General features: G+C 40.6%; 1 long non-coding RNA gene across 1 annotated transcript; it reads left to right on the top strand.

Moving 5' to 3' along the window:
- The first annotated feature begins 705 nt into the window (after nucleotides 1-705).
- LOC118165456 lies at nucleotides 706-16,541 on the top strand. Its single transcript, XR_004750050.1, has 3 exons — nucleotides 706-1,231; nucleotides 13,169-13,265; nucleotides 16,379-16,541. It is a non-coding gene; the product is annotated as an uncharacterized LOC118165456 (long non-coding RNA).
- The last annotated feature ends 460 nt before the right edge of the window (nucleotides 16,542-17,001 follow it).

Below are 17,001 nucleotides of genomic sequence, written 5' to 3' on the forward strand. Positions count from 1 at the left end.
ATGAATAAAAAGGCGCAATGAGCAGGTTCTTACTGCAACAAACCCTGTGATGTTTTGGCAGTGTTTTCACAGCTTATGGCTGCAGGCAGTCAAAAGGAACAACCCTTGGGTGTGTCTGCCTAATAAAGCAGAAGGTAAGGCCGTGCTGTTGCTTTTTCTCCCTGGTCCTTTTAGGGACCTTTATTTCTTTCTTGCAGAACAGCGCAGAAGCATATCAGAGAGTGACTGCTTACAGAGCTAGCCTACAGCATCACAAGAGATAACCTAGGGTATCACAGTGATCCACTCCCCATCTCCCTGAGGCAGCTGGCCAGGCAGAAAACCACTTTATCCCGGCTGAAGGGAAAAGCCGGGGATGTTTTCAACACTGCATATAAGCTCAGTACTGTCTTGGGTGCATAAGAAAGCTGGGTTCACCCACATATATCCCAGGCTTCACATGAACTGAGGTCTTGGGCGCAAACCGCTGAGAAGCTTAACCTTTCATCTTGTAGTGGAGTGTTTCTGGAGTGGCCACACACTTTAGGAAACAAATCCCAGCCTGCACCTTGTAGATCTTGTAGCCTGAGCACCTGATAAGAACATGAGCAGGTGCAAGGCCAAAGGTAGTGTCCAGCTGAGAAGGAGTTTGGAATAAGCAAAAAGGGAGGGACCATAGAACAGGGTAATGAGTCACTGTCAGGTGTCACGTGCATGGGCAGGCATCAGTAAGTCTTAAGGAGGAAGTTGAAGTGACTTTGCAGATTTTCTTTATGGGAGGCTTTTCCTTTACAAAAGGAACATGATAAAAGAGGAAGGGGCTGTGCTGGGGGAGCACCAGCAGCTGGTGCTTCTTGGTCAGCTGCAAGCAAGTACTGACCAGTGTATGCTTTGAGAGAGGTGGGCAATACAAAGTACAGAGCTTGTCTGATGCAGTAGGAGAAGAAAAAGGTAGATGAGGGATGCAGAGTAAGTAAAAATACAATAGAAGTGATAAGTCAGCAAGATAATTTTATTGTAATGGTTTAAATGGTTTAGCAGGGAAAGCAAGTAGATTTGTTGAAACCAGAAAGAGGAAGCTTCAGCTGTCAACATGCAGGCCAGTGAAGACCTGAACCAGAGCTTTAGCAAAGAATAATGGGCTGGATCTTCAAGGTAGTATGCAGGAAGAATGAATCAGCTTTGTGTTGAACAGGTTGCTTCCTCTCTTGCCATCTGTGCATGTTGAAGAGAATGCTTTTTGTATTCACAGGTTGCTCCTCTTACAAAATTACTGAACATTTCCATGCCTGTGGTTATTTAGACATGGTTACAATTAAGCTAATCTAATTATTTCAGTTCCCTCTGTTTTGGTTCCTCTTGCTGTTGGAATTAGTTCCTCTGGTAGAATCTGCAAACTTTTGCAACTTTTGTTTCAGTTGTTATACCCAAGCAATCATTATGTCAGCATGAATGTCCTCCCAGCTTGCACAGTATTTCTCTCTAGTTGAGTCTCAGGCCATATAAACTGAAACCCTGTGAGAAAATTTTTGTTCGAGACCTCAGAACTTGAAGACTGCCTGAACTGTGTTCCTCAGTTGTCCCCTTGTTTATTTCACTACTAAAATCAAAAGCTCACACAACTCTTTGCCATTAAAATCAACCCTAGGAATACTTAGATTAATGTCAGGGGAACTGATCTGAGTAAAGTTAAAGCCTTGATAGTACTGAGCTTACTTCAAGAATCCTAAGAATTGGCACAGTATGAGCAAAGACCTATTCTTCTTGTAAGATGATTTTGGTAAGGGACACTCTTTAAAATAAATAAATAAAAATTAGTGTTTATGTTCCTCCAGCTAATATCAAGGTTTTCTGGAAAAGGTTTCTCTCTGGAACTATGAGAAATTGCTTAAACTCTCAACTACAGAACCTCAATATTACCATATAGTATGGAAGAGAGATTTCAGTTACAGAATATGTTACCGAGGATTTTCCAAGTGATCTTTGTTTCATATAAGCTGTTGGATTCATCTTTATTGTATGTAACTTACAGTGAAAGAAATAACCCCAGGTCTGCAAACACAAGAGAGGTGATAGGACACACCACACCAGAGGAAGACGATTAGCCAGAGGTACTGTTAACCAAAGCCAGCTGTCTCTCCTGGTGGACATCAGTCTGAGAGGAGCTGACACACGAGTTGCCCTAGGGAAGAAAGGTATGATGCCTTTGGCTTTTCTTTGGTTTAGCAGTTTGTTTTCTTAGCAAGATGAGAACAGAAGTCAGCTTCAGGCCAGAAGGAAAGGGAACATTTTGTATTGCTTTTTATTTTCAGACAGAAAGAAAACTTTACAGGCTGTGTTAATGCTTTTGTTGATGGAAAGTACAGAGGTGGAAACATGACCACGGGGAAAAGGGAGGAAGGTACAGATGTTACGAGACAGCCCTGCTCCTCCTCTTGCTGCAGGGCCTGAGACTGAAGATCCAACGTAAGATGATATGATGCTACTCATAGAAGTTTTTAATGACACATGGGGCTGTGGAAGTTAGGGTAACGTGTAAGGGCATGCTTTCAAGCTACAGTCTGCAGTTTCACTCATCTTTACAAGATGATGCAAGTCTGAAGGACGTGAACAAGGCTGAGGCTGTGGTTCTGCAGTCGCTCTGTCCTGACACAAGCACAGACTGCTGCCAAAGAGACAGAGCTGGATGTTTAACAATAGTCTCCTCTTACGTTTGCTCAGGGTAATGAGAAAGTTATGGCTTCAGTAAGTTCACATTCATCTGGAGGTGTAGCTGGAAACAACTTCTGTGCTCTGAGACTTATTCTGAGACATCCTGCTCATGGGGCTGCAGGGAGATAAGGTCCTGAGGTGCAGCGTGCATGCAGCTGAGGTGCAGGCCGCATACAGGGGCTGGCACAGACATGTCCATGGCTTCCTTAGTTCTCAGTAGGATCTGTCTGTCTAACAGGCTCCAGCCTTTCTTGCCTTGGTACAGACTGCAGGAAGTAGGGATGTGGAGTCTCAGCTCCCTTCACTGCTGCTGCCTCTCAGGATATGTCCTGTCACTGTGCTGCCTCTAAAGGTCACCTCTTGGTGGAAATGGGGATGCCAGTTTAGCCTGATGTAGACTTCAGGATAGGTGCAGAAAATAATTATTCTGTAGTTATCAGAAGAGAGGTACAAATCTAGAGACACCAGGCAAAACCACCCCAGATTTGCAAATACAATACATAGGAGAACTGTATGTACTTAGGTGTTCCCCCGATCATGGTTGCTGACTTGGTGAGGTTTGAACAAGAAGGAAACCAGCAATTTTCTGTCTCTTTAGCTCTACTTTATTATGTGATTATGGTTTTCCACCTACAAAGGAAAATAAAATGATTTTGTCCCCCTTTAACATTTTATTTTGTGGTGATGGTTGACGAAACACTGATAGCAGGCCATGTACCACAGTACTACCTACCTTACTGATCACTGCTGTCTCTCATTCTCACCATCTGTTCATTTGTGTTTTATAAAATATGTAAAGTAGAGATTGTCTGTGTACAAAACCCAGCAGAGTACAGCTTTGATTTGTGACCAGCTCTAGTTATCAAACTCATTAAAAATAACATGAAGTTCCTTGAACAGGTTTTTTTGTGGAATTGTGTCCCCACTGTCAGTTACTGTATATTTTCCCCAGTATCTAAAGAAGTCTGTCACTCAACAGGTGCACAAATAGCATTTCTCTTTTCTTCCTGCCTACTTATCTCATGAACCATTTTGAAAGATAACACACTAGAGACCTTTCTTTCTCTGTCCAACTGAATTGCAGATGGCCAGGGGTTCAGAATGACAAAGGTAGGAACTGAGAAATGCCAGAAAATGACTTGTGTTTTACCTTAAGATCAGCCAGACTAAAATTGGTCTCCCTTATTTTCAATTAAGGAAAAGCAGAACTGGGGTGATATCATGGCAAGCGGTATGCAGCGCCTGTGCACAACAGGCCACAGAGCAAGAATAAAGCTGTCTTGCGAGACTGTAAGTTTAGCACTGTCCTGAGGTGTGTGACTTCATTTTTATGAGTGCTGGGATCGTGACTGTTGGAACTTTTTTTTTAGTCCTAGAATGTGGGCACCTTTTCAGCTTTCCTGTGCAGTGTAATCCATTGCCAGTAATGCATTATATAATGCATATCTGCCTACAGAGGGGAATGTAGCAAAGTGAACGTGCGCCTATGAAACTTACTGTTCTGTAAGTGCTAATTCAACTTTTCTCCCATTTGCTTCATCATGCTAAGTCAGGTCTATGTTCCTGGGATTCTCATGCTTCATATAAAATCTTCATGTATGTATAGCCAAATCTGTGATCCAGATATCCAAAATCACAGTCCTCACGAAAACCAATCCACACCAACTCACTGTCTTCATACTGAGTTCCTTTGGAAGAAAAATATAGAGGGGGGAAAAAATGTGATCTCGTCGTCTCCATTTTTTTTTCCTAGCTTCTCAGAAATAGTTCTATCAGAAGAGAATAATTTCAGTAATATAAAACCTGGTATTGGAAGTTGCTGAAGAATTTGCTTTGCTTCATGAAAATGTGCTTCAGGTTCTTCATGCAGAGTTGGGGGGGAAAAAGTCACACTGCCTCTTAGTCTGCAATGCTGACTGAGCAAACGAGGGGGAGACAGACCAGCATTTTGTGGTTTCTGGCTGGCTAACTGGTGATGGGATAGCCAATGAAGTAAAAAAAAATAGCAAGAACGTTTTTTAATCTTTGTTAGATGGTTTTGGATGTGGTAGAGGTTACCTAGAAAACATCTGAGCATAATCCCTCTGTAAGTGCACAGCAGCCTATAAGTGCACATATTCACATTCTGCACAGTGGATGAGAGAATCACATTTGTCATCACTCCTGCAGTGCTTCTGCTGACAGCAACCGCAACTCTTTTCCCTCTACAGCAGTTGCAGTGTATGCAGCAACAGCAGCCAGCAGCACTGTAACATAAATGTGTCAAAATCATACTTCAATTTAATTGCCTATAAAACTTATTCAATAAAAGAGAGGGAAAGTATTCACTATTGCTTTCCTTAAATAGATCAAATTTCAGCAATAATCCTGAAAGTTGCTTTACCTTTGATTTAAAGGATGCAGGAAAGCCCTGGCTAGTCTCTAAATCAACTGTCCACTGGTAGAAAGAGCGTGGTACCACAGCAGATTCAATGCTGTAATAAAAAAGTCTCAAGATACTAGATTTTTTTTCTGCTATAAAAATAGAATGTCTGTTTGCCTCACAATTATGATGTTATCTTGACTCTTGTCTCATATATCACAGCCATATGGAAATTAATTTGGGAGGAAACTTAGAATGTGTTCTTTTATACTGTCCCCTTTTGAGAAGGTGAGACAAAAAGAGCATTGACCTTTTAAAGGTCCTAAAATTTGTTTCCAGTGCTTTTGTATTGTGACCTTGTTTTTGACTTCTTCTTATCCTCATCAGAAAAAAAAAAAAAATGCATCTGGCATTCTTACCTTCTTTAAGAAGTGTATTCCTGTAGGAGCTGCAAAGGGCTTAAAATCTCTACTTATGCTACAAGTTCTTCCAGTTTTCTGTGTGTTGGCTTTACACCACTGCCTTTATTTTCTCTGCACAACTGATTTCAGGTAGGATTCCATTTCAAAAGAACCTCTTCCATTTGAAAGCACAGTTTCTTTTATTTCTTTTAAAATAATTCTTGGAGGTCATACTTCCAAATTATGTAGGCAAACCTCCACAAAAAGTAGATCCTGTCAAAAATCAAAGTTGTGAAAATGACATTCTCTAGTTAGTAGTGTCTGGGCATGTTACTAGGAAATATAAAGGCAAGAAGGTAGTGCAGTCCCAAGTACTTAGGAAGTCCTGTTGAGAAGAATGGCAGAACTAAAGAATAGAGAAGCCATTTGATCAATGTGTTTTCAACTTCAACTTGTGGTACAAAATTCTCTTGCTGCGTATCTTCTTTTCTAGGTCTATTTTGTATAGAGTATGTGTGTGTATATCACATGTACCAATTGCTGCCTAGCCCAATACCATACAAATTTATATATATGTATATTTTAAATATTTAACATATATATATGTTTTTTATATATATACATAAATTTGTAAGGTATTGGGCTAGGCAGCAATTGGTACATGATGACTTGGCAATAATGAATAGTGAGATTCCATAAATGAGCATTTATGAAAGTATTTTCTCTCCTTTGTGAGCAAAGCTCCCTTTTTTAATTAAAAGAGAGAGGGCCTTTTGTAAAGAATAGAAACCATCCAGGTTAAACTCCTCTTCTGAATTGCCTTTCAGAGGAACTCTTTCATACCTACCAAGAGACCAGCCTCCTGGTTTTGACACCACAATTAAGTGTCCAATATTGGAATACGTCAAGATAAACATCTGTATAAACAGACATTTATGTGCATGAGCCTGTGTGTGTTGAAACTAATTTTGAAAACAAACTCTCCAGAAGCAGACGCTTCTTTTTGTGAAGCTTATTTCACACTTCGCAGTTCATTTCACCTGAAACCACCTTTTCACACCTTCTGTGTGGCTGTTATTCACAGACTACAGAACCAGGCTATATCTGAAATTGGGCATGGTCCCATGCTCACAGACTTGAGTTCACATCCCCACTTATGTCAGTTTAGAGAAAGTGAATTTATAGTTTATTTTCTGATGCAGAGATTTTGGCAAGTTTATGATTTGGGGAATCACTTTGCTAATATTTTTAGTCTGACGATCTCCATTTATAATAACTCAAAAGAAATAGTAAATACTATTTTAATTAAATATGGAGTTATTAGACTGCTATTTTTTCCATGTAATTTCATTTTTTAACTTATCTGATTTTTTTGTTTGGAAGAAAGAATCTCCACTTGCTCGCCACTGAATTTTCAAGGAGCTCATTACCTCCAATGAGATGAGCAATGGTGTGGAATAATTAAACTTACCTCCTGCTAGCAAGTGGGAAATCTTTCCATCCTATTCCTTTTGATTTGACCTCTGACTAAACATATTTCTCTTTGTTACATGGATAGAATTTCATCCCATGGATGCAGTGTGATGCTTTATCCTGGAGGATGCTGTGATTTGTATGGCATTGTTTTCAAGACTATGTTTGCAAGAAAGGAAATGTGATCTTTTGTGATGTTAAATGAAGAAAGAATTTCAGCTGTGCAAATTCTTGCTAGATGGCAATAAGATCTGATTTTTCTGCCAGTGTGAATTGTTTTCCATAATAGAATTTCATTATTAATGGTTTTTAATGAAGATGTGTTGCTTTGCTTATGAGTGTTGTGTTTAATCATATAAGAAGTCTAAATCAAGCTTTCTGGTGTAACCCACCGTATAAAGATAGCTCTTGGGAAGCTTCACAGAGCATTAATTCAGACTGAAATGAAGATGGATAAAGCTTCTATTATAATATTTCTTTTTCTAGTAACCAGGAAGAAAAAATCCACTACCTAAAAACAAACAAACAAAACCAACCAACCAAAATAAATAAATAAAAAGGTTGCCTATCAAATTGAACCATAATCTAGTTCCAGTACGACATAAGTTTGATTTAGTGGTATCCAGTTATTGCCTGTAAGTAACTGTCACTTTTCTACAGCAATTCTTCTTTCTCCTATATTTACATCATTTGAATGCTTTTGAATATTGGCACCCCATAGACCTAAATAGATTTATAGATTTATAGGACCTGTGATTCTATAAATGTGTGAGAAAAACTGCATGGGAACCAAGAGCACACACTTCCTCACACCATCCTCATAACATTGCCCAACTAGGTTTGATCAGAAAGAAAAACAAAGAGAATGTATTTCCTCAAAATGCTAGGGGCCTTTCTCTGGGAACCTCTTGTTCTTTTTCCCTGTTCTGCTTATGCAAGTATAGTTTAACGCCAGTAAAAACAGTCTTACTGTAGAGTCTCCCCACCACTAGGCAGAAAAGTCATTTCCCTGTCTTGATTTCTCACTCCGACCCTTGTTCCTTTTCATTTTCCTCACTGGAGAAACTTGCCTGGCAGGGATAACAGAGGAGAACGTGTGGGCTCAGGTCCCCTTGTGGTAGAGAAGGCAGGATTAAACCTCGACCCTGAGGGCATTATCTCACCCAGCTCTGATAGGAACACCACTCTGGGATTCTCTGCCCCCAGCCAAAAGAGGACTTGTTCTCTGCTCAGTTTTTGAAATAAAGGACTGCCATCTTTCCCCTTGAGAAGAAGGATGGAAGAATCTCCCTGAAAATCCCTGAGGAAAATCCCACCTCTCCGTGCCAGCTATGCTTTATGACTCCCCCAGGCACTTACTTCCCTGGGGAGTATGAAGCACCATGCTCAGGGCTGCCTAATTCAGATCAGGTTGCCTCCCTGTGCACTTTGGAGGCTGCTTGCACAAAAGAAAGCCCTTTGCACCCTGTCTGGGTTCTGCTTCCTCTATTGCTGAAGAGAATGCATCAGCCAGCGAAGAGTCGCCTCCTTGTCAGGTGGGAGTAAAACGGGGTTACAGAGCCAGGCACTTCAAGCTGAATCTCTGGATCCTTCATCACGACTTACTGAAGACAGCCCAAACAGACCCCTGGGTTCTTCTGTGGCATCAGGCCGTAGAAGCAGGTCTGGCATCAGCATGTTCTGCAGTGCAAGTGAGCTGCCCCATGTAGGGCCCTTGCAAGGAGATCTCATTCAAGTTAGGAACAGCAAAATCCATTGTACCTTTTTTTTCTTTGCCTTTTTCTCCTGTTGGCTTCACTGAGCTGAGAATTTACAAGGCTGACCGGGTCTAGCTTTCGTCTGCTGTGGTATCACTATTAGACTGTGATGATAAATGAGGTGTTTTTCCTTGGAGAAGTTAACTTTTGCAGCTAGCCTTTGCTACCAATTTTTTTTTTTTTTTCCTCAAGTACTGCATGCCAGGCCAAATGCCCTCTTGTTCGTGTCCTCAGACTTCTTGGAAATACCTAGAGAAAGACCTTGTGCTCCTCTAGTTTCACCACAGATGTGAGAATAATCAAGAAAACAATGAAGGACAAAGATGTGAAAATTCTACCTCGATGAAAAATCATCTTCTCTGACTTATTTATTCAGAGGCTGCTTTTTTTTGTTGTTAGAAAATAGATGTCCTTTTGTTTAAAACTAACCTTGAATAAGCGTAAGATTTCTGCCTTAAATCTTTAAGATTTTGGTGCATGTTTTCAAACATAACTGCAAGTCTTTGGTGTTTCTTCTTGGTAACAAGAAAAAGCACAAGGTCAGAGAGTGTTTTATTCTCATAGCTGTAATATCGTTTACAATGGAAAAAAGGTCCTAGGGCATTTCATTGGTTGATTTGTCTCCAAATTTTCTTGTATTTAAATGATTCCAGCTTGCATACATCTTCATTGCTTGCAAAATAAATCTCAATTGAATTCCAAAATGCTATTGGCAGGAGGCAATTTTTACTCCAGTGCTCTTGGCTCAAACACCATTCTTACACACCAGGGGATTTATTTGTAACATACTTTTTCTACTACACTTGACCTTCCAAAAATGACACGGAAAAATGGTAAAAGACAAATACATTATCTCCCAGATATCAAAGATGTTTCCTTAAAATTTGAGCCAAGGCCTGCTCTTCAGTGAACAGCAGGACAGATATATGCAGAAAAGCGGGATTTTGAAGATTTTTAATGAGCCTCATTCTGCACCAAATGCTTCTTTTTGTTGTTTTTTCTCAACTTTGTGCCACAGAGTATTTTCAAATTGTCATTTCTAGACCATTAAAACATAAAAGAAAACAGCCAACACAGCTAACTACAGATAGATTTGTGAAATAATGAGTCGAGATGGACTGCAAGATCCTTTTAACTAAACAAAGCTTAGACATGTAAGCATCCATTGACTACACAGGTGAGCTATGGGCAATGTAAAGAGGACTTAACACACTACCGACCTGTTTGAGCTGCTCCTAAGTTTCAAGACTCTCTCATTGAAATATCAGAGCTGGGACTTCAAAATGTTCTGCTCTCAGTGAAGTCCCAGCATGTTTTCTCTCCGTTTCTGGCTTTCATGGCTATAGTTTAGAAAAATGCATCACTGAGTCTAAAGGAAACTCAAGGAAAGAACCTTATGAACCCCAATTCTCGAAATATTGCAAAAGTATACTTAATTTTGAAGCTTGAAAATTGAAGGTTGACTTTCTGAGAGAGGTCTAAAAACCTTAAAAATACTGAAGTGCAGTAATAACCTTAAAAGACTGTAAAAGGGAAAAAGCTCAGGTGAAGCAGCATGACTACAAAAGACAGTTCTCACACAGGAATTCTTGCAGAATATTGAGAAACTGCTGACATGAGCAGCTGACAAGGTATTTAGCCAATTTCTATCTAATATGCTCCTTCTGCCAGGAAAAGAAAATGCCATTTGTTATTTTTCAGTAGTAACAATTCTGAACTGTATAAAAAGAGGAATAGTCATAATTCATAAGTATGTGAGCTTAAAAATGAAGATAAAGCTCCAACTACTGGTAACATATATATGTAACATTGACTTGAAGGCACATTTATGCATACAAAGAGTTGCCCAATTTCTAAAGATGTGTTCCAAAGCACATTCAAGTGTATAACTAAAAGCAGAGCTGACTGTTAGGCAATAAAACTGAGGTAAAGGCAGGTAGTGCCATATCAGTACAAAACATACCAAAACAACCTAGTAAATTGGACAGTGGTGAATAACAGAATTCAGAGGAAAGGTTAAGGATGAAATGTCCAGCTTGCTAACAGAACAAAACAAAAGCTACATTTGCAATCCTGCTACAGTTATATATTATTTACTGAAGTATTTAGAGGTTTTTTTTTTGACCTTTCATTAGTCACTGTAAATTGAAGATCAGCGAGCCTTGCTTCAATATAAAATGAGTTAGATACAATGATAATTAAATTTAGAGTTTTAAATAATGTAATCCTGAGCTATCGTGGCTTTTTAATGGAAAATAAAAGAGAGCTCAAAAGATGAGTTAAAAATGTAAGAGGAAATAATCTTATGGGAAACACAAAGCACATAATTGACCTCTGACATCCGTTCAGTATTCAAAAAGATATGGATAAATTTAGTTTACTAAATACTTAATCTCCCTTGCTTCAGAGTTAAGTCCAATTTCTAATGAATGGGACGAAGAGAAACTTCTCCTGTATGTACCTGACATTTCTTTGTTGCCAATAAGTTAATTTCTTGGGGGTTTTCTCCTGCACTAGCTTCTGTCAAGAGCAGATTGCTAGTGCTGATTCTGGCTGGTAATTCAAGTTACACTCCTGCTGTTCAAGTAAGTGCAAGGTGAAGCAGAAATGGTGCAGAAAGAGAAGAGAGGGGTAAAGGAAGCAGAAATATTTCCCCCTCTGAGAAACTGGTTACAGCACATGCATGCCTTTGAGAAAACCTTTGTATCCCTGCCACCCTGTTAAGGTGTCTAAGTTCAGTCACCAGAAAGAAGACACGTCCCATGTGACCCATTAGCAAAAAAAAAAAAAAAAAAAAGGAAATAGAATAGGATCCCACAGGCCCTTTTATATTTTTTCGCTTCACACAGGATTTACATCAAAGGGAGTTTTGCTTTAAAAATTTTCTTGTTTCTATGGCACCTTCTTTGTGAGAATGCTAATGTTCTTTTTATAGCCAGGAAATGATTTTTTCAAGCCTTGGCCAATGATCCAGTTTTTTTCCGTTCCATTCCAATAAAGTTAGTTCTTCTGAAGTCCCCACGAGCACAAACAAGATAGATTGTAGAAGACTCTCTAACAGCAGACTCTCATTTTGCTGAAGTCACAAGCAATACTTTTTTATCCATATATCCAGCAGCAAGTCTCTGATATGGTAATTTTTACATCCATTAATTCTTCTTCTCCTCCTTTCTTTGTATTCACCTCAATTTATTTAAAACAAGGGATGTGCAGCTGTGTATGTGTTTTTCTACTGGAGTGCCAAAAGGCAATATACTGCACCCACCAGAGAACACTGGAGGCTGAGGCTGGCTTAGGATACACAAAGGCCAGTCTGCTGGACTGGGAACAGTGGCTAAGAAGGGAACCCATTGAGAGAGGAGCAGTCAGTCTGCTCTTGGCAGGGTGGATTGCTGGATCAGGTTTGCTGTTACCACCTTTTTTATCACATCCTTGCCTTATAAAAGGCACCCAGAGCTGCCATGGACCCCGTGTAGTCAGCTGAATAAGCACAGCTTCTAGTTTTTAATGATTCCTTTCATAGCTTTTGATTTTTCCTGTCAACTCAGAATTACTATTTTGGTAATACTTGCACATGCTGTCTTCCAGGGGTTCATACCAATTTATTTTTTCAAAAGCTATTGAAACAAACCAAAACAGATTTTTGGTTCCCTGGTACCTAGCTTGCTCTTGAAAACTTTAAGCTGTAACACATCACATTAAAATAAATAAATAAATAAATAGTTTATATTTGTGACTTTAATGAAAAAAAAAAAAAAAAAGTTGTTGAAGTTGCAAGCTTTGACATTCATCCTGCTCAAAGCAGCAGGATTACAGCATGAATGTAGCTAAGGTTTGTGTTAAGCATCACGATCAGAACAGGCAGCTCTTTGTAGTTCAATCACAGTTATAGTGCAGAAAGTTTCATCTCAGGTAAGAAAAGGAATATTGAAGAAAATATTTTAATTTTATAATACTTCACGTAACAGCGAAGCAGCCTCTAGAATGCACATCTGAGGTTGCATAATATGGGAATTAGGTGGAAAGACAATAGAAGTAAAGATGCTTTAATTCCAAAAGCTGAGTGCTCAAACCACACAAAAGGCACTAAGAAAGTGCTACAGAAGATAAAGTGAACAAACTGCAGGCCACGTAATTATTTTCCCAGCAGACTCATCAAACAGCTCCCAGCATGCCCTCCTGCCTTGTCTGGGGATATTTTGACTAAATCTAACAATATAATAGCTGCAGTCATCTCCTTTTATAGTCACTTGTAATACAAATTGGATGTGGTGTCAAGTCCTTGAAGGAATTCTCATCAGTGGTATTTGACTGTCAGATGCAAACCACCTGGCAGAGATGCAATCCTTTAGAAAGGAACTGGAAAAAACATCCATTTTTTTCTAGACTGAGAAATCCTCAGGGAGGAAGCATGCTGAAATGTGCACATTTGATATGTTTCTTTTTAAGAATAAAGGGATTTTTTTATATATATATAATTTCAGGTTGATTTAGGAAAAGGTACCAATGCTTTTGGAAATTTCTCAAGCAAATCACTCAGTTCACTCTTCCTTAGCCCAGACATCATCAGGAAGCAGCAAGGTGAGCGATGCTAACTTTGGGAGCTGTTTCAAGGCACTTTTCCATTCACTACATCTTTTATTCCTCATCATAAGTATTTCTTGTTTTCAGAACTTGCTGACAAAAGTCAATTAGAACTCAAAGCTTAATTATCACAGGTCTTTACATTAAAATAATTATCAATTTTAACATGTCTAGGCTAGGCCAGTACTGCTTATATAAATGTTTCTTTCATCCTCTCTGTAACCATCTACTGAAACTAACCTGGAGCCAGAGCTCCACAGTTAGGTCTGTTGCACCCATTGGCTGCACAGCATAATTTTGATTACTGTAGTCATGTCTGAGTAGCGTACAGCAATGGGTGCAATTTTAGCAACTTGTAGGTTTTAACTGTAGAAAAAAGCTGTAACATCTCCCAGAAGAATAACTGTGTGATAAAGTTGCATTGTAAGGTGAGATTTCTCTGTACACTTTGTGTACACTATTGAACAAAAACATAAAACAGTCTTCCTACTCCTTTAGGTTATAAGAAGTTACGAAGGAATATTTAGTTCCCCTCCCTGATGTACAAAATACTGTTGGTCTCTGCTAATAATCAGGAGTGTGAGTTTACAGAAATCTTAGTTGGATTTACTGGATTTAAATCAGGAATATCTTTGAAATCTGCTTTCACTCTTGGACGTGACCTTTGGAGTACCTCACCCATGTTGTCCCAAATGCACAGCTACATACCTATCCCTTAGGGAATGGGAGGAGGCACCACCTCGAATATCTGAGTAGGATCATGGTGGTCATGATAGAAAATGGATCTAATGTCACAAGGAAGCTGCAAGCCTACAGTAAGTATCCATGAGACCTCAGGGTAGAACTGAGAGGAGTTCCCATTTAGCTTTGAATAGCTATAGCAAGAGACATTAATGCCAGTGTACTACAAACATGTCCACCACTGGAGATTTCTGCTCCTGTTGGATGGCTAGCAAAATACATTTGTCCCTCACCTTCTACAAACAAGGAGCTGAAGCACTTGCTGGTCAAGATGGTACTGTTGAAAGCTGTTTCTGCTGAGAGAAAAAACAAGAAGATTCCTACTGTGTGCAATATCTATGTCTTGTCATACTTTTGTAAGGGAGAAAAGTTATGAATCTCCTGGTGTTTCTGATCGCTTCACAAATTTATGTCCTTTAAGGTGAGGAAGGACCATTAGTCTCTGACCATGCCTCATGTGGGTCACAGACTCTCAAGAAGTTAACAGTGCAGTGAGGTATGTAACTTGGAAGTTAGGAATAAGGACAAAATAAATCAGCCAGAATGAAAGCCCTGGAGTGTTTCTCCTGCTGAAGCCATGGAGGGCAGGAGGAGTGTGCTTAGTGCCCGGCCAGGCGGCACTAGCAATGAGCCTGTTCCTTGGCCAGCCCAGGCTAAAGGCCCTGGCTGTCTTGTTCGAGGGAGGGAGGCAACTGTGCCACCAGAAATATTTGCTTGTGAAAAGGTTATAAAGTGGAAAAAGTGATCTTAATATTCTCGTTAGGTCATCAAATCCTAGTAGAGCAGAATCTTTCAGTTTTGTTCTATATTTTTTTCCTTGATGCTACATGGCTTGCAAGCTTAGGGTAGCTGAAAAATCCAACTTTAGAGAAGCCTGTTTTCACTGGTGGCAATTCAAAATGTTAGACTTATTCAAAATGACATTTGCATGTCTAAGTGGATAGATCAGTTTCAGTGTGTGAGTTAGAAAGTCTGCTCTCATCTGTCACTGAGTTTATGGAAGTGTATCTTCTTGGAACAAGCATCTTTTTTATTTTTTATTTTATTTCTTAAGATCCTTACAAATTTCTCCATCTCCAGTTAAAAAATCAATACTCTGTTGACACAGCTTACCATGATTTTTACAGTCTTCAGTTTGTTGGACAATAGTTGATTTGCTGTAGATTTCACTCTAAGATTATGTTAACAACAGGTCATCCAGAATATTCCTCCTTTATGGTATATCAAGAATTGCAAATATTCTTTATGTACTAACCTGCAAATGTAAATATAAGCCCTGACCTTTGTGAAGCTAAGTGCTGGATGTGATAGCTGGCAATGTCCTGCATCTTACAGAAAAATTCCTTTTCTTCTTCAGTCCTTAAGAGATCTGTCTCTCCCTTGCCACATCTGCCCCACTGCCTTTTCCTGCACATTTGCTATTTAAGGACTGCTTCTGTTTCCACCGTTGCGTCTTTTGTTCTAGATCTAATGGAGTCAGCCCTGAGACTGAATTAACTTGAGCGTGCGGCCTGGGTCTGAGCTAGCATGACTGCACCACAGTCCCAGCACTTTTTTTTGCTGTCTCTGCAGCTACTGCCACTGCATTCAGTGGAGCTGGCAGATGTTCTCTCCGCTCAGTCCCCAGGAACTTGTGTCTGTAGATATTGACATCAGGGGTTCAGCTGGGACAGTTTCTTGCATCAGGATGGTCAGGAGCACAGGTTACGGTAGCAATGAAGGGCACAGCAAGACAGCTCCTTGCCACCTTCCTCGCACTGGCAGGGACCCAGCCCCTCTCCCCTCTGCCCTCTGCAGCTGAAAGCGGATCGATCCCTCCATGCCTCCAGCCTTATCGTCATTCCCCTCAGGTCCCAGAGGCACTGACCCACTGTTCTATCTGAAAACTTCTGGTTTAAGAAGTGGTCTGAGAAAAAAAAGGGGTATATATCTTTGGGGTATATATTTCCCCCTACACATCTCATTACAGCCTGCTCTGTTTAAACATCAAAAGTGCTTGTGTAAATATATACAACGAGGCTAAGTGATTAGAATAATCTAATGCAAATTTCAAAGACTCAGAGCAGATCTGAGAAATCAACACTGTCATAAGTTTTATTTCCACAGTTTGAATGGAAATAATATAACTAAAGTACAGGTCGTACTTCAAAGAGAAGCAGTGTTGAAATTCTAGTCAGTAAGACAATTGCTTGGAGGTGGGAAGGGGAGCATGGGGCACAGGGGAAATACCATTTTTTCCCCAGTAGTAGATGCATTTTATTTGCTTGTAAACACCTTAGGAAGTAATAACGTATCCGCGAGCGACGAGGCAGTCTTTTCCACCAACTTTTGCTGTGTGCTGCTTTCACACACCCTCATTTCTCCCTCAGGACTGAGCCCCGCTTCTCCCACAGCCCCCAGGCTGACACTCGGCCTGGCCCCACAGAAGGTGCCTGTTGGGGTGGCTGCCACTAGGTGAGGAAGGGAGACGTCTAATGGCACCCAGGGATCCTGCAGGCACACAGTTATGTGGGAGCTCAGCCACTGGCTTGAATGAGGCGAGTATCCCTGTTCTGCAAATGTTAGCCCAGCGTGTCAGTGAAAGGCCATTTCCGAGAAGTGCTGGGCGGATTCCCCGCACTCAGGAGGAAGGGCTGGCACATCCCAGCCCCGGCAGCCACTTCCTATAGTACAGCACCAGCCCGGCAGCTGCAGTCCTGCAGTGCCTGTGGGCTGAGCGTCCGTCCTGCCCCTCACCATGTCACGGCTGAGGGGAGTGAAGGTGTAGAGGCACCGCGTCTCCTGTCTGGTGGGGACACGAGGGATCCTCATTGAAATGCCTGGCTCAGACTCAATCTTTCACAAGGCTGCGCAGCGTTCCCCCCCAGCAGCACGCAGCAAGCTGAAAGCAAGCTTTGTGGCTGTGGAGCTGTCAATGGCTGCTTTCCCCTCAGGGAAGTGTAGCGTGGAGCTGATGGTGCATCTAGCCCTGAGCTAGCTTGAGCTGCCCACC

Source organism: Oxyura jamaicensis, chromosome 4, assembly GCF_011077185.1.
Source record: "Oxyura jamaicensis isolate SHBP4307 breed ruddy duck chromosome 4, BPBGC_Ojam_1.0, whole genome shotgun sequence".
Lineage (NCBI taxonomy): Eukaryota > Metazoa > Chordata > Aves > Anseriformes > Anatidae > Oxyura > Oxyura jamaicensis.